Source organism: Aedes albopictus, chromosome 3 (genome assembly GCF_035046485.1).
Source record: "Aedes albopictus strain Foshan chromosome 3, AalbF5, whole genome shotgun sequence".
NCBI classification, from domain to species: Eukaryota; Metazoa; Arthropoda; class Insecta; order Diptera; family Culicidae; genus Aedes; species Aedes albopictus.
The window spans coordinates 350,041,205-350,055,082 of NC_085138.1; the positions used below are offsets into that span (position 1 = coordinate 350,041,205).

Here is a 13,878-nt window from a genome sequence, read left to right on the forward strand (position 1 = left end):
GACTCCGATGGGTGTCACATTTTTTTTCTTCTGCACTACGAGTCATTCATTTGGTATATTCAAATTTTTTGTAAATGAAAATATTTTTATAAAGTAGGGTTTTTGCTAAAATGACAAAAAAAAAATCTTTTGCAAACCAAGACCAAACCAAGATACTGAAATAAACTTCCAAGAACTCGAAAGTTCCAGTGAAGTTCCGAACAGCATCTTAAGCAGTTTTCAATCTGCTTAAGATGCAAACAATGAGCCTTGTTGGAACTTGTTGCGAATTTCCAGCAACTTATCTGCACTTTATCTGAACTTCGTGAAACTTGAAATTGCAAATTTGTCATGGGAAGTTTTGCTAATGCTTTTACTAGGGTTGTTAAATCGGGTATTTCAGCCATAAAATCGGTTTTGATATAATTTTCGATGTACTTACCTATTCAAACATTCAATTGTATGTTTCAAATCTAGGCACTATTCAACCTATCTAGGGTACCTATCCAAGCAAGGAAATCACGATGATGCCAGCCAGGTTTTTTTCAGATCAAAGAAAACTAAAAGCAAACAAACGTCCAGTTGTTGATTTAATCGGCATCTCAGGATACGACTACATACCGTTTGAACCGACGAGCTGTCTGACCACTCTTCGCTGTCTGGCTTTCTCAACTCAAATAAATGACCCCATTACGACTGAACCAAACGACAAACATCTTGAACTAGCACAAGCCAAGTCCTTGGAGATCTTCAAACAATATTTATTTTCATTCCACTTTTGAAACTGCTACTACCCAGTGAGCGCACCGCACAAACGGAAGACGGGAAAAGGCTTTCGAAGCAAGATTCAACCATTGCAGCTCTGTCTGGTTTACCATCACTGATCTTTATTTTCCACTAACTGCTTTTTTTGCTTCATTGTCGTCACCCTCTCGAGCGGATGGACAACTCCCATTTTCCACAGGTTTTCATACATAGCAGCTATATTTACATTTTATGGTGAATTAATTAAATTTGAATTCCTAAAAATATTACATCATTCGGGTCGAGCTTTATAATATTTCTTCTTCGTCCCTCGACCCTCTTTTTCTCTGTCCCCCACCAAGTTGCGCGCATTTAATACATATTCTCTCGAAAGTGAGTTATAACAGCAAAAGCTTCAAGCCCCTCCCCTCACCCAGTGCATCGGTTTGGCATCTGCTTCCCCTCCCTCCTTGGTTTTCCAATGCTTCAAACTGCAGCAAGCCAAACAACAATTTACATTGGTTTTTAAAGAGAGATCATACACTGACTGACATGCACATTGCACACACACACACACACACACGGACGACGACGTCGCCACAAAACTGACTGTGTCCTTATTGTGGAAAGTTTTCCCAAGAGTGCCATCGAATCGGTTTTCAATTTTCCAATATCCGGCTCCACGGCGGCTGTTTATCGTTTATCGTCCTTTCTCGTCGTCATTGAACAGACTGCACCCCGGGTTGGCATTCGATATCGTCTTAGTTATCAGCCGTGTATCAGCTGCCTCCCGATAGTCGGAACATGTTCAGGAGCAGTTGGTAGTTATCACATTTATAGTCTGTTTTATTTGTTTTGTCCCCCCAGATCAGCTCCCCTCGTCGACACACTTCGATGGGAATTCACTGCGCTCTTCTCCGGTCAGCCAGCAGCGCGAGTGCAAAAACTAGTTTTACTTCAATTTCATTGAAACTTCTGCTGACCAGACTGGAGTGGCTGCCTGTTGTAGTCTAGTAGCACTTGTCATTTTGAACTTTTTTTTCTTCATCTCTTATAAAGAACAGCGACCACTTCTTCCTTTACTTTCTTATCACACTTAACGCTAACAATGTTCTTATTCGACTTTGTTTAGAATTCCTCTGCTGCTCGTCGGAATCTATATCGGAAAACATAAATCCGCTTTCATAAGAAGCGAAACTTTCTCGACAAAACTCAAAATTTGAATTTCGACGAGATTGTTGTCAGGGCATTTTTCTATCTAGGTATAGGGTAGCGCACATGCACCTTAACTACATTAGCACGAGGATGTCCCTAGCGAAGACACGACCGAAGACAAACTGGACCTCTTCTTCCGTCGGTTGGGACCACCTACTTCTCCGTATATTCAGATGTTGGTTATTTGCTGCGCTTGTTTGGTTTAGCAGTGACACAATTTCATATTCGATCAGCCATGGTGTCTAGTAATCAAACAGTTGAAACAATCCAAATTTCACAAAACTAGATATTCTCCGCACTGTTATTGCAAAAGCCCAATTTTGTGATCATAATCGTTTTGAACCAAAGACACTAAAACCTATTCAGAATTGGTATTGTATATAAGAAATTGTAATACATTGGGATGTTTTAGTACACGCTAAAAAGATAATCAGAAATGAGTAAGATTCATACAAATCCAAGCTAAATGGGTTCCGACATAAATCCTGAGATGCGTCCCTGAGACACCCTGAATACCTTGTGACCCCTTGTATCTCCCTGAAACAACCCTGAGATCCCTAAAACACCTCCGAGACCCCCTGGAATCCCTTGAGATACTCTGAAGCGCACCGGAGTCCCCTGAAACCCCTGTACCCACCAAAATACTCTTAAGACCCCCAAAAACCACCATGAGGTCTCCAGGAACCTCTATGGAAACCCTTAGGGTTCGCTTGACACGCCTGTGAGACCCCCTGAAGCACCCTTGATACCCCTGAAATGCTCTTGAAAATCCTTTCAAAAGCTCCTGATATCTTCTGGTTCCCCATTTGAAAGGGAACCATGGAAACCCCTTGGATCCCATGGAACACCCCTGCAACCTCTCTTTGCTCTTCTCTATAAACGCCCTTTGGACTCCGTTGCAATAGTTACCATCATTACTATTTTTCTTAAGCACAAAACTTGTTCTGAATGCCTGTCCCCCCTTTAATGCTGAGTATAAAAACCCTTATTAATCCCAGGTTCATCATCACCTAATTAATCCACTTAGCGGTGTTGGCGCCCTCTTCGTGCCTTCGAAAATCCATTTCAACAAAACTCAAGCAACATATTAATGATTATTGAACTTTCATATGTTTAACAAAGATCCATTTCTTGGCCCCAGAAATCATATCGTTTATCTGGCTTTTGATGTTTAAGCATTAAACTCCTAAAAAACGCCATCTTGAATTTTGAGCCGTCGTTTCGATTAGGTCAGCAAGCTTGGACATTCTGGTTGCCATTTTTGCACCCCAGACTTCTTCCCCATACCATATATACCCATATTGCATGGTTTTAGAGCCTGAACGCACTTTTTGGGAGGAGGGGGGGCGGGGTTTCTGGCCAAAGTCTACGCTCCATACAAATTTCAAAATTTTTGTATGGACAAAAGTCTACGAAGGGGGGGGGGGTCTGAGATTGCCAAATTTTGGTCTACGTAGTTTATGGACAGCCCCAAATATACCCACGTCGCATGGTTTTAGATCCTAGAACTCTATTAAACAGCTGCCATCTTGGATTTTAGACCGCCATATTGGATATTCCGGTTTTTTTACTCCCCATACCAAATATATTCATATTGCATAGTTTTGGAGCCTAAAACTTCATTGCACAGTCGCCATGTTGAATTTGGATCCGCCATATTGGATAATAAAGCGTTATCTTAGATATTTTGGTTGCCATTTTTAGCCTCCAGATGTCTTTTCCATACCAAATATACCCATATTGCATGGTTTCGGAGCCCTAAACACCATTAAACAGTCGCCATCATGAATTTGGAGCTGCCATCTTGAATTTGGAGCCGCCATCTTAGATATTTTAGTCGGCAGTTTTTGAACTCTAAATATCTTCCCCATACCAATTTTACCCATATTAAATGCCCAACTAACAATCGCAAGCCGCGAACAAGCATGCATGCTGAATTGTTGCTTTATAATAGTAATTATAGCTGAGCTAAAATTATGCTGTACACTAAGGTGGCCCACACTTATATGAAAAACAAAAATTTCAAAAAATGCCAATTCTTACCTCCTAAATCAGTTGTTTTGGACTCCCAGAAGCTACGTTCAAAATTTCAGCAAAATCGGATGAGCCAAAGGGGGCGCTCAAAACGCTTGAAGTTTGTATGGGAAAACTTGGCCAAATGTATGCAGAAATTTGAAGTTTTCGAATTTTGCCGCTAGGTGGCGCTGTAAGCGTTCAATATTCAAACCCTTTGGTATTATTGTAGGTGACTATATGCCAAACAACTTTGTCGAAGACCGCAAAGTGATCCAGCGTCTGTGAAAAAAGTTATACCGTACGTAAAGTGAGGATAAACTTTATTGTTGTTTTTTCCAATACATGTAAAGGAATGAAATATCAATAATGAAATCTCAATACTATGCCTCACTTCGCCTAGGGTATAACTTTTTTCACTTCGCGGTCTTCGACAAAGTTCTTTGGCATATAGTCACCTACAATAATACAAAAGGGTTTATTTATTGAACGCTCACAGCGCCACCTAGCGGTTAAATTGGAAAACTTATAATTTCTGCACACATTTGGCCAAGTTTTCCCATACAAACTTCAAGCGTTTTAAGCGCCCCCTTGAGCTCAACCGATTTTGCTCAAATTTTGAACATAGCTTCTGGGAGTCCAAAACAACTGATTTAAGAGGTAAGACTTGGCATTTTTCGAATTATTTGTTTTTCATATAAGTGTGGGCCACCCTACTGTACACATTACTGTACAAATGCATTTCCAATTGCAAAAGTAGCCAATGTTCAACTTTTCGTATCGGTATAAACAATGATAATTTAAAACACTTTTCAATCGTGTAATAAGATTTTTTTCGACTCGCAGTAATTCCTTTACAATATAGTTAAACAAGACCTTTTTCTGCTTCTTGTTAAGTTCATGTAAAAATTAGCACATGTATCTTTATAATGTGTTTTTCACAAGTCAAATAAGCGCTTTCGTTTCATCATACTTCGACTCAAAGTACATGATAAAAACACGTGTTTTTTAGAGAACAGCAGCTGAATTAAACTGTCGTTCAGTTGTTAACCATAATTTTCTGTAGTTCTGTGCTAATTCACCACTGCTGAATAGGGGTTGTCCACAATTCCAGAACCGTTCGACAGTGAACGGTTTCCACAGGCGTCTCACGGGGGCTCAAGATGTTTCGGAAAATCTATGGCAAAAGGTCGAAGGACAAAAGTTCAAATGGCGAACATCGTTGGGTCTCAGAAAGTTTCAGTGGGTCTCAGAAGCATCTAAAGCAGCTTCTGTAGGCTGCCAGAGGCATTTCAAAGAGTCGCAGGGTGTTTCAGGAGCGTTTCGAAATGTTTCAAAGGGTTTCAGATCCCTGGGAATTACTAGTGAAACTCAGGAACCTTCACAGGGTGTCTGTAGAGGTTTTGGGAATTATCATGGGCATTTCAGGAGATCTGAAGGGAATTCAGGGAGATTTAATGGAATTTCAGGGGGTTTCAAAGAGTCTCAGGAGGATAGAAGGGACTTTCAGAAGGGACTTTCCAGGGGCGTTACAGGGAATCTCAGGATGTTACAGGCCGTGCGTCGAAAGGGGTTTAAGGGATAGGGATTAAGAGGGGCCAATGGCGTTTTAAAAGGTCTTAAGGTGGTTTTGGGGGTTCCTGCTGATTTCAGGAGATCTCAGATACGTTTCAGGTGGTTTCAGGGAGTTTCAGGGTTTTCCAGGGAATATTGGATGCGTTTCAGAGGGCTTTCAGGAGATGTCTAGAGGAATTAAGAGGGTTTCACGGGCGTGTCAGTTCACTGTGTTTCAGAGATATTTCAGAGTGTTTAGGTACTTTAAAAGATCTCGGGAGGATTTTGATGGTCGTTTTAGAGTACATCAAGGGAATTCAAGTGATTTCAGAAGGGCATTAAGCGGTATTTAAGTGTGTTAACGAGGGTTTCAGATGTGGCCCTAGAATTTCGGAACTAATAGACCTGTATTCCTCCTTAAACAAATCTGAAACTTTTAAATCAACCCACCCCCCTCCCTCCCTGAAACGCTTCTTATACCTCCGTGAATTCACATAGCGCATATAAAACTTCCAGAGCCTCCTCTCCTCTTCTTCTTCTTCTTTATGGCTCTTTGTACCCACTGGGACTTGGCCTGCCTCGCTTCAACTTAGTGTTCTTTGAGCACTTCCACAGCTGTGCACAGTTATTAATTGAAGGGCTTTCTTTGCCTGCCATTGCATGAATTTGTATATTGTGAGGCAAATACAATGATACACTATGCCCAAGGAATCGAGAAAATTTTCCCGACCGGAACGGGAATCGAACCCGCCGTCTCCGGATTGGCGATCCATTGCCTTAACCACTAGACTAACTGGGGACCCTCTCCTCTAAACTACATGAAAACACTTTTCAGAATGATTGTAAGAAGGCTTTGTACTTTCATGTGTTTTTTTTTAGTATTCCTCCGAAAATCGCTTCAACTTATCGTTGGGAAATTCTTTTAAAATTTTATCCAAAATTGGTTTGTATATTGCTTCAACCATATTCATAAAATTTATGCAGTGAGTCCTTTGGGAAACTTTTCGGATTTTTTTTTAATTCCTACGGTTTTCATTTCTGAAAATCTTTGGTAATACTTACTTTTTAATTTTTTTCAAAATTTTTGTAGGCAGCTTCTATGGCAGCTAGAAAGCCTATCCCCCATCTGTTCGGAAATTTCACAGGCAGTTTTGTTAGGAACTCCTTCCACAATTTTGCGATGTATTTTTGGGAACTCCTTCGGTAGTCTAGTATTGAATTTCTTCGGCCGTTCCTGTGGAAATGTTTGATACAATTCTTTTGGAAATTCAAATACATTTTCGTTATTGTAATTGTCGAAGTAATTTTTGAAATAATTTGTTGTAAAAGGAATTCACAAAAGTACTGTATTTTTCGAAGAATAGCGAAATCAATTTCCAAAGGATTTTCATGAGAACTGACTGAGAAATAAATTACGAAGAAATTTTCGAAAAGCTGCAGAGAAATTCTCAATGTAATTAGTTGCGTAAGAAATATCTTTGAGAAGAACTGAAGGACTTCCTAAAGACATTTCCGGAAAAAAATCCAATGGAGCTGCTCTCAAAAAATGTATATCGCAAAGTATTGCCTAAAGAATTTCCGAAAAGTTTCCAAAAACTTTGCCAAAAAATGCATAAGGGGATTTCGAAAGCTTTTTTAAAGGAATTTCCAAAACTATTTCCGAAAGAATTGCCATAGGAATTCTCAAATAACTTCAGAAGAAATTAAAAAAAAATCTGAAACAAAACCTTAAAAAATATTTGCTTGAGAAATTTTTGAAAGAATTGTCGATTTGATTGCAAAATAAAGCTTGAAAACATGTTCCGAATGAATTTGCGAAGACATTGTCAAGGAAACTGCCGTAAAAAGTTCCAAATTGAAGAATCCACAATGAAATGGTCTGAAAACTTCATTCCTATAAAGAGTTTTGCAAATCATTTCTGCAAGAAACTTCCAAAGAGAATTCCGAAAACTACTTCAATGAAATTGCCACATGAATTCCAAAAGACATTGATGAACAAATTCAGAAAATACTTATGGAAAACTACCTCAAAATTGCTGACGTAATTCCAAAGAAATTTTGGAATAAATTTCCAGAGGAGATTTCGAAAAAAATCAAAAGTGCCGAACTTATTACCAAAGGCATTATCAAAAGAGCTCAGTAAATTACACAAAATAAACTGACCAAATAGTTATGAAGAAAATTATCAAAAGTATTGCTGAAGCAAACAAGTCCTAGAAAAAATCCCAAAAAGATTGGAAAAAACCTCACATAACAAATTCCGAAAAGTTCGCTAAAGAATGCCAATTTAACTTTTAATACAATATTCGAAGTAGTTTCTCAATGGCTAGTGCAGAACTAGCTTTAGTTAAAATACACAATAATAAAAAATAATAAAAAAAAAAATTCAAATGAAATTTTCAGAGACATTTCCGAAAGGGATCCCAAGGAATTGTCGACGAAAGTTTCAAAGTAAACTATAATAATCGTGCTCGGAACCAGAGTACCAAACTGACAGCTGCATTATTTTTACGCAGCTTCAATACTCCAAATTTATAGAGTTTAATTGGGTTATAATAAATTACATTTCATTCAAAACTTACAATCTAGTTCTCGTTCACGAGACAGACAGATCTTCTAGCCACAGTGCAGATCCTACCGGGCTCACTGATTGAACAACACTGCCTAATCGATTGTTTATAGACAGCGACGGCGCTTGTAGTTCTCAACCTTGCTTCAGTGTTGCCGGTTTCACTAAGCACCAACCCAGGTTGAGGGAAGGAACAAATCAAGGTCAAAATAATAACGAATTTTTCCATCATATCTCATTTCATCATTCTTAAGCTTTTTTTATGAATAACAAAAAATGACTGAATAATAACAACATATGCAATCATAGCAAAATAAGTTCTTCTCAAGAGCATCCTAAGTGAAATAACATACAGGGTAACAAGTATACAGGGTGTTAGGTTCGTGAGTGCACACTTTTTTAAGAGTGATAGAGGACCATAAATGGTGAAAAAAAAATTTCTACGCATATGCTCTAATCTCAACCGTAACGTATCTAAAGATCTCTCCATGTTTTGATTATTATTGCCTTAACTGGCTATAACTTGAAAATGGTTAAATTCATCGCAGTTTTTTACCCTTATTCGAAAGATTATTAAATTTTCTACCAGATGGCATCTTTGAATCGTTTGGTTTAGTTTAATAACTAAGTTTTCTAGAGCAAAATAGCTGAAAATAGTGGGTTTGAATTTGTTTTTGTCAATTATCTTTGAAAAATGCATAATAAATTGAAACTCTTTCCTAGACAAAGTTGCGGCCCCTGTTCTACTCTACAATGCGTTGTTTGACACCAAACTTCTAGCTCTTATAATTTCCTTGCTATTTTGATTTAAATGTGCGACACAGTGCGCAAAAAAAGTGCTCACCTTGACAGTTGCAAATTTATGATCTAAAATTTGAATTTAAATCGAAATTGCAAAAAACGATAAGAGATAGAAGTTTGATGTCACAGAACGAATTGTCGAGTGAAACAGGGGCCACAACTTTGCCTAAGAAAGAATTTAAGTTTATTACGAATTTTTCAAAGATAATTGACAAAAACAAATTAAAACACACTACTTTTGAGCTATTTTCTCTAGAAAACTTTGTTAGTTAACTAAACCAATCGATTCAAAGATGCCATTTGATAGAAAATTCAATAATTTTTCGAATAAGGGTAAAAAACTGTGATAAGTTTGACCATTTCCAAGTTATAGCCAGTTAAGGCAATAATAATCAAAAACATGGCAAGTTCAATAACTACGTAACAGTTGAGATTTGACCATATGCGTAGAACTTTTTTTTTCACCATTTATGGTCCTCTAACACCCTGTATATTTTATTTTAAATAGAATACTGATGAAAAGTAAATTTTGTTATTGGTTTGTTATGAATAAGAGCTGAAAGACTAAAAAATAACTGACTTTGTTCCACAAAAAGTAAATAATAACTAATTTTGTTATTATAAAATCAAAACAAGGACAAAACAATTCTGAACTTACAATACATTTTTTTTCAATCCTAAGAATAAAATTTGCAATCTTGATGATGTTTTTTCAAATAACTGATTTTGTTTTCAAAAAGACGATAATTACTTATTCAGTTATTCTTCATTTTGAAATATTTTGTCCTAAGCTTGTTCTTATAAGGATAAAAACAGTTGTTATTGAGTTAATTTCCTGTACAAAGTCAGCTATTATTTTTGTTATTTTAGCCCTCAACAAACCAATAGCCAATTTGGCCATTCGGCCATTCATTTTTAATGGCAAAATTTGATCTTCGTTAGTTATTTTCTTCTACCCGGGAAACCACATCTGTACGCAACAATAATAATATTTCAAAATGTTTTCGTCTAAAACAATCGATATTTCAAATCGGCTTGCAGGAAAAAATTAAAAGTGTATAGATGTCCAGAAATAAAAATTATAAAAATAAAAACCACATTTCACAAAATGACAAAAAATAAGAATGATATTCCGAAACATGTTTTAATTGATATTAGATGATAGGGGGATTCACTTAACCCTCTAATACCCAATCCCGCCTTTAGACGGGGTATAGTTTGAGCATTTTTGTTATTTTTGTTTCGTGGAAAATCAAACTTTTTATATTTTTGGCTGATATTTAGGACTGTTCTGTATATCTCAAAATGGTTTTTGGTGTATTTTGAAGCGTAGTTACATTTTTTTTAAATCATTGAAAAATTGATGTTTTAGTCACCTTTTAGAAGTCATTGTTTATTTTGTATTAAATCGCTACAATTGACATATTTTTATTTTTTCCCAAATCATTCTATCCATGTTTAATAGTTTAAGGGAATCGAATACACTCTAAAGTTATTTTCCTTTAAATTACACGGAAAATAAAATTTTCTGTGAAAAAAATTTGAAATAATAATATTTCAACAATAATCATAAAATCTCAAAATGTTTTCTTCTCAAAAAAATCCGTTCCCCAAATTGGCTTCCAGGAAAAATATAAAAGTGTGGGGATGTTCAAAAATAAAAATTAGAAAATCAAAAACTGAAATTGACGAAATCGAGAATTAAAAAGAATCATCTTCCAAAGCATGTTTAAATCGATTTTAGATGACGAAAAATGGCATTTAGATCAAAATCAAAAATTTGGGTATTAGAGGGTTAACAGCGCAAACTGAATAAACTGATTAAACGTCGCGATCACCAAGGCTATCTTTGATTATTTCATACGCAAAATCATGAAACATTTCAAATAAGCAGAAAATCATGGCTTACGCAGCAATTTAATCTGTTTAGTGCGTACTCCTAATGAAAAATTATGCTTAGTTCAAAAAAAATAAAATTATGGGTGTAAAGAATTAGCCTAAGTTAAAATTCACAAATAAAAGGAAATTAAAAAAATATGGGTATCGGAGCGTTAACCCTCTCTCACGATTGCTCTACACCACCATCGACCTTTGTCAAACTCGAGACAAACGTAATTAATTAGATGAACCATGATGCAATAATTGTTAGAACATGACTGTAACCGTATAAGGTTAACCCAAGTACATACTACTTGATTTAATAGTGGAACTACTGATTAACAACTAAAAACTTATTAATTAACAACAAAAAAAATCAATGGTTTTGAAACATTTAACCAATCTGTAATAACTTTTGTCCAAGCACTTGTTCGGAAATGCTTTTTGCCAAATAAATACTCGTTCAAAGTCGTAGGAAGGAAAGGATCAAAGCTTTTCAAAATCTTGTAAATTCAAAAATATAAGTTTATTTATATTTTCGATTGCTCAAGTCCTGAAATTACACTGCTTGGTTTACTGAACAAATACTGAATCGAATCACTGCCAGTCCACAAGAAAACAGCAGACTGGTTTCTTTTCAAAAGTCAAGAAGTTGTTGGCTGAGTGGAAGGATTCCGTGTCGATGGAGGTTGAGAATCCTTCTGCTCCCAAGATGACCAAACCTACTACATACAACTGTGGAGAGAGTGACAGGGAGCAGCAGAGTGGAGATTGCCAGCCAGACGTCCGGAAACTTTTCCACAACGTCGTGTTTGCCTTTTTTTGCTGGTTAGTTCTCTTGCTCAAACAAGAACTGCACTCTAGGCTGCACTGGACATTGAGTGTTGAAATCAGGACCTTGTGCTGCTTGTGTGCTTGAGAGCAGAAAATCCTTTCGACAAATTTAGATTTGATGTAAGCACTCTGAAGGAGAGGTGAGAATTTCATATTTCCATATGATTTGAATTTGTTATTTGTTGAATTTTAGTTTGACTTTTGTTGAACAAGAAGAAGCTGCTACACATAAACATCACTGATAAAATAAAACATAAGTATCTTCCTTCTGTATTGAAGGAATATCAAAAGATTCCATGAAATCTATTTTGGCATTCGATTGATTTCATATCAGGAATTTATAAAAAGTTCTCTATGGATCATCGTATAACAATAAAACATCAGAATTCCTTAGCTCTCAGTGCATGACTTAAACACGTCGTAACAGATGAGTGAAATCCTCCAAGTCATTCAACTTCCATCAGCCCCACTCAGCTTCTTTAGCAAAACCCTTCTTAGCTTATCGTACACGTGCGCCACCCACAATTTTACCTTCTATCATCAACGTACATGTAATCCTCTTGATCCATAACGTGAACAACATCGTTACCATTCTAATTTCGAGCAACCCCTCCCTCCCCTAGTGCTCACCCACCCACGCGGCAGTCGTTCCACCACATGTGTCATTTTATCACATTCTTCAAGCTGACTTTAACGACGGCGTGGTGCCGAGGCACACTTCATCCGAAATCTTCCCACAGGGTTAGCTTGGCAGTAAATCCCATTACCCCCCGAATGTCCCATCCGGCGGAAGAAGATCCAGTTAGTGCCCGCACATAATTTCTTTTGTTTTATTCCTGTGTTCCGTGTGTTCCGAACTGAAGCCATCCGAAAGAAAAAAAAATCCCCGAAAAGCCGCAAAAGTTTAATCGAGTTTGGCTGTGTCTCTCGTTTCCACCACTACTGACTGTCTCACACTTGTTCACTGGTCTCTTCCTTTTTATCTACTTAACGTATGTTACAACGACGACGATGAGTGGAATGAGAACCGCTCATACATATGCTACGGTGCTTCATTTACTGATTTTTTTATAAAAAAAAAATGCAAAAAAAGGATACCATCAGATATAAGAATTTCAGCGGATGAGGAAAAAGGGTAAGTGTTGATGCCAAAGTAAATTCAGTCGTGCTATGGACGGAAAATGTTCAGAATATTTTTAAAAAATCCCTACAAATATCTCCAAGGATTCTTTTGGAAATTTCTCCAAGAATTTCTCCTGAAATTCCCACAAGAATTTCGCACAAGAAACGGATTCTCAATAAAAAACATTCCCCTCAGTATACTTCAAAAATATGCATTTTGTTGTTAGTTTTAATGAAGTTTTCCCAAACATTCGTCCAAGGATTTTTTCAGAAATTCTTCCAAAGGTTCCTTGAAAAAACCTCTAGGTATTTCTCAAGAAATTCCTGCCGAGATTTCACAAAATCTTCTAGTGTTTCGCTTAGAAAATCCTTGAGTGTTATTTTATACATTCCTGTAGAGATTCTTCCAGAAATGTCACATAATATTTCTTGCAAAAATTCTTTCAAGGATTTCTTAAAAAAAAGGTGATTATCATGCGCATTCTATGTCTATATGGAAGATTTGAATAGCTTGCTTCCCACAGTCTACAATTAATTTCATTACTAATCTTTTATACTTTTTTCGGAAATATCTTCAGCGATTCCAGAAACTCTCACATTGATTTTTTTTTATTTCTTAGAGATTCTTTCAGACACTTTATTAAGAAATTTCCCTAAATTTCTACAAGGATTCCTCTGGAAAGTCTTCCAGGTATTCTTTCAGAAAATCTTCACGGGATTCCATTAGAAAACCGTCCAAGAAGTCTTTCAGAAATTCCTACAAAGATTTTTTTTTCATGGATTGCTTCAGACATTCTTCCAATAGTTTCTTTTTCCACCAGTTGGTTCTAAAGAAACTCACCAAATATTTCATCGGGCTATCAATTATTCCTTCACAAACTTCTCTTCCAGGGATTCCACTGAAAGTTCGTGATGGAATGCCTCAAATAATTTTATATAGGATTTTCAGAGCTTCTTGCATAATTTTTGTACAGTAGTTCTAGCCAAAATTCCAGTAGTGATTGATACTGATATGTATGCAGCAATTCCTTCGGGAATTCCTCTTAATACTTTTTATTTATTTTTTTCTCGAAAAATCCTACAGGATTCCTCAATAGATACCTCTAGAAATTTCTATGTGAATTTATTCGAAAATTTCTTCTGATATATTCCCTAAGAATTGCTACAG

The 13,878-nt window shown here is 36.6% G+C and overlaps 1 protein-coding gene across 1 annotated transcript in view; it reads right to left on the reverse strand.

Moving 5' to 3' along the window:
• Positions 1-647: 647 nt before the first annotated feature.
• LOC109432646 (uncharacterized) overlaps positions 648-13,878 on the reverse strand; it is a 72,688-nt gene continuing 59,457 nt past the window's right edge. Inside the window, exon 7 of the mRNA XM_062858116.1 lies at positions 648-1,879. The gene's annotated coding sequence lies outside the window, so the exon portion shown is untranslated. The remainder of the gene's footprint in view (positions 1,880-13,878) is intronic.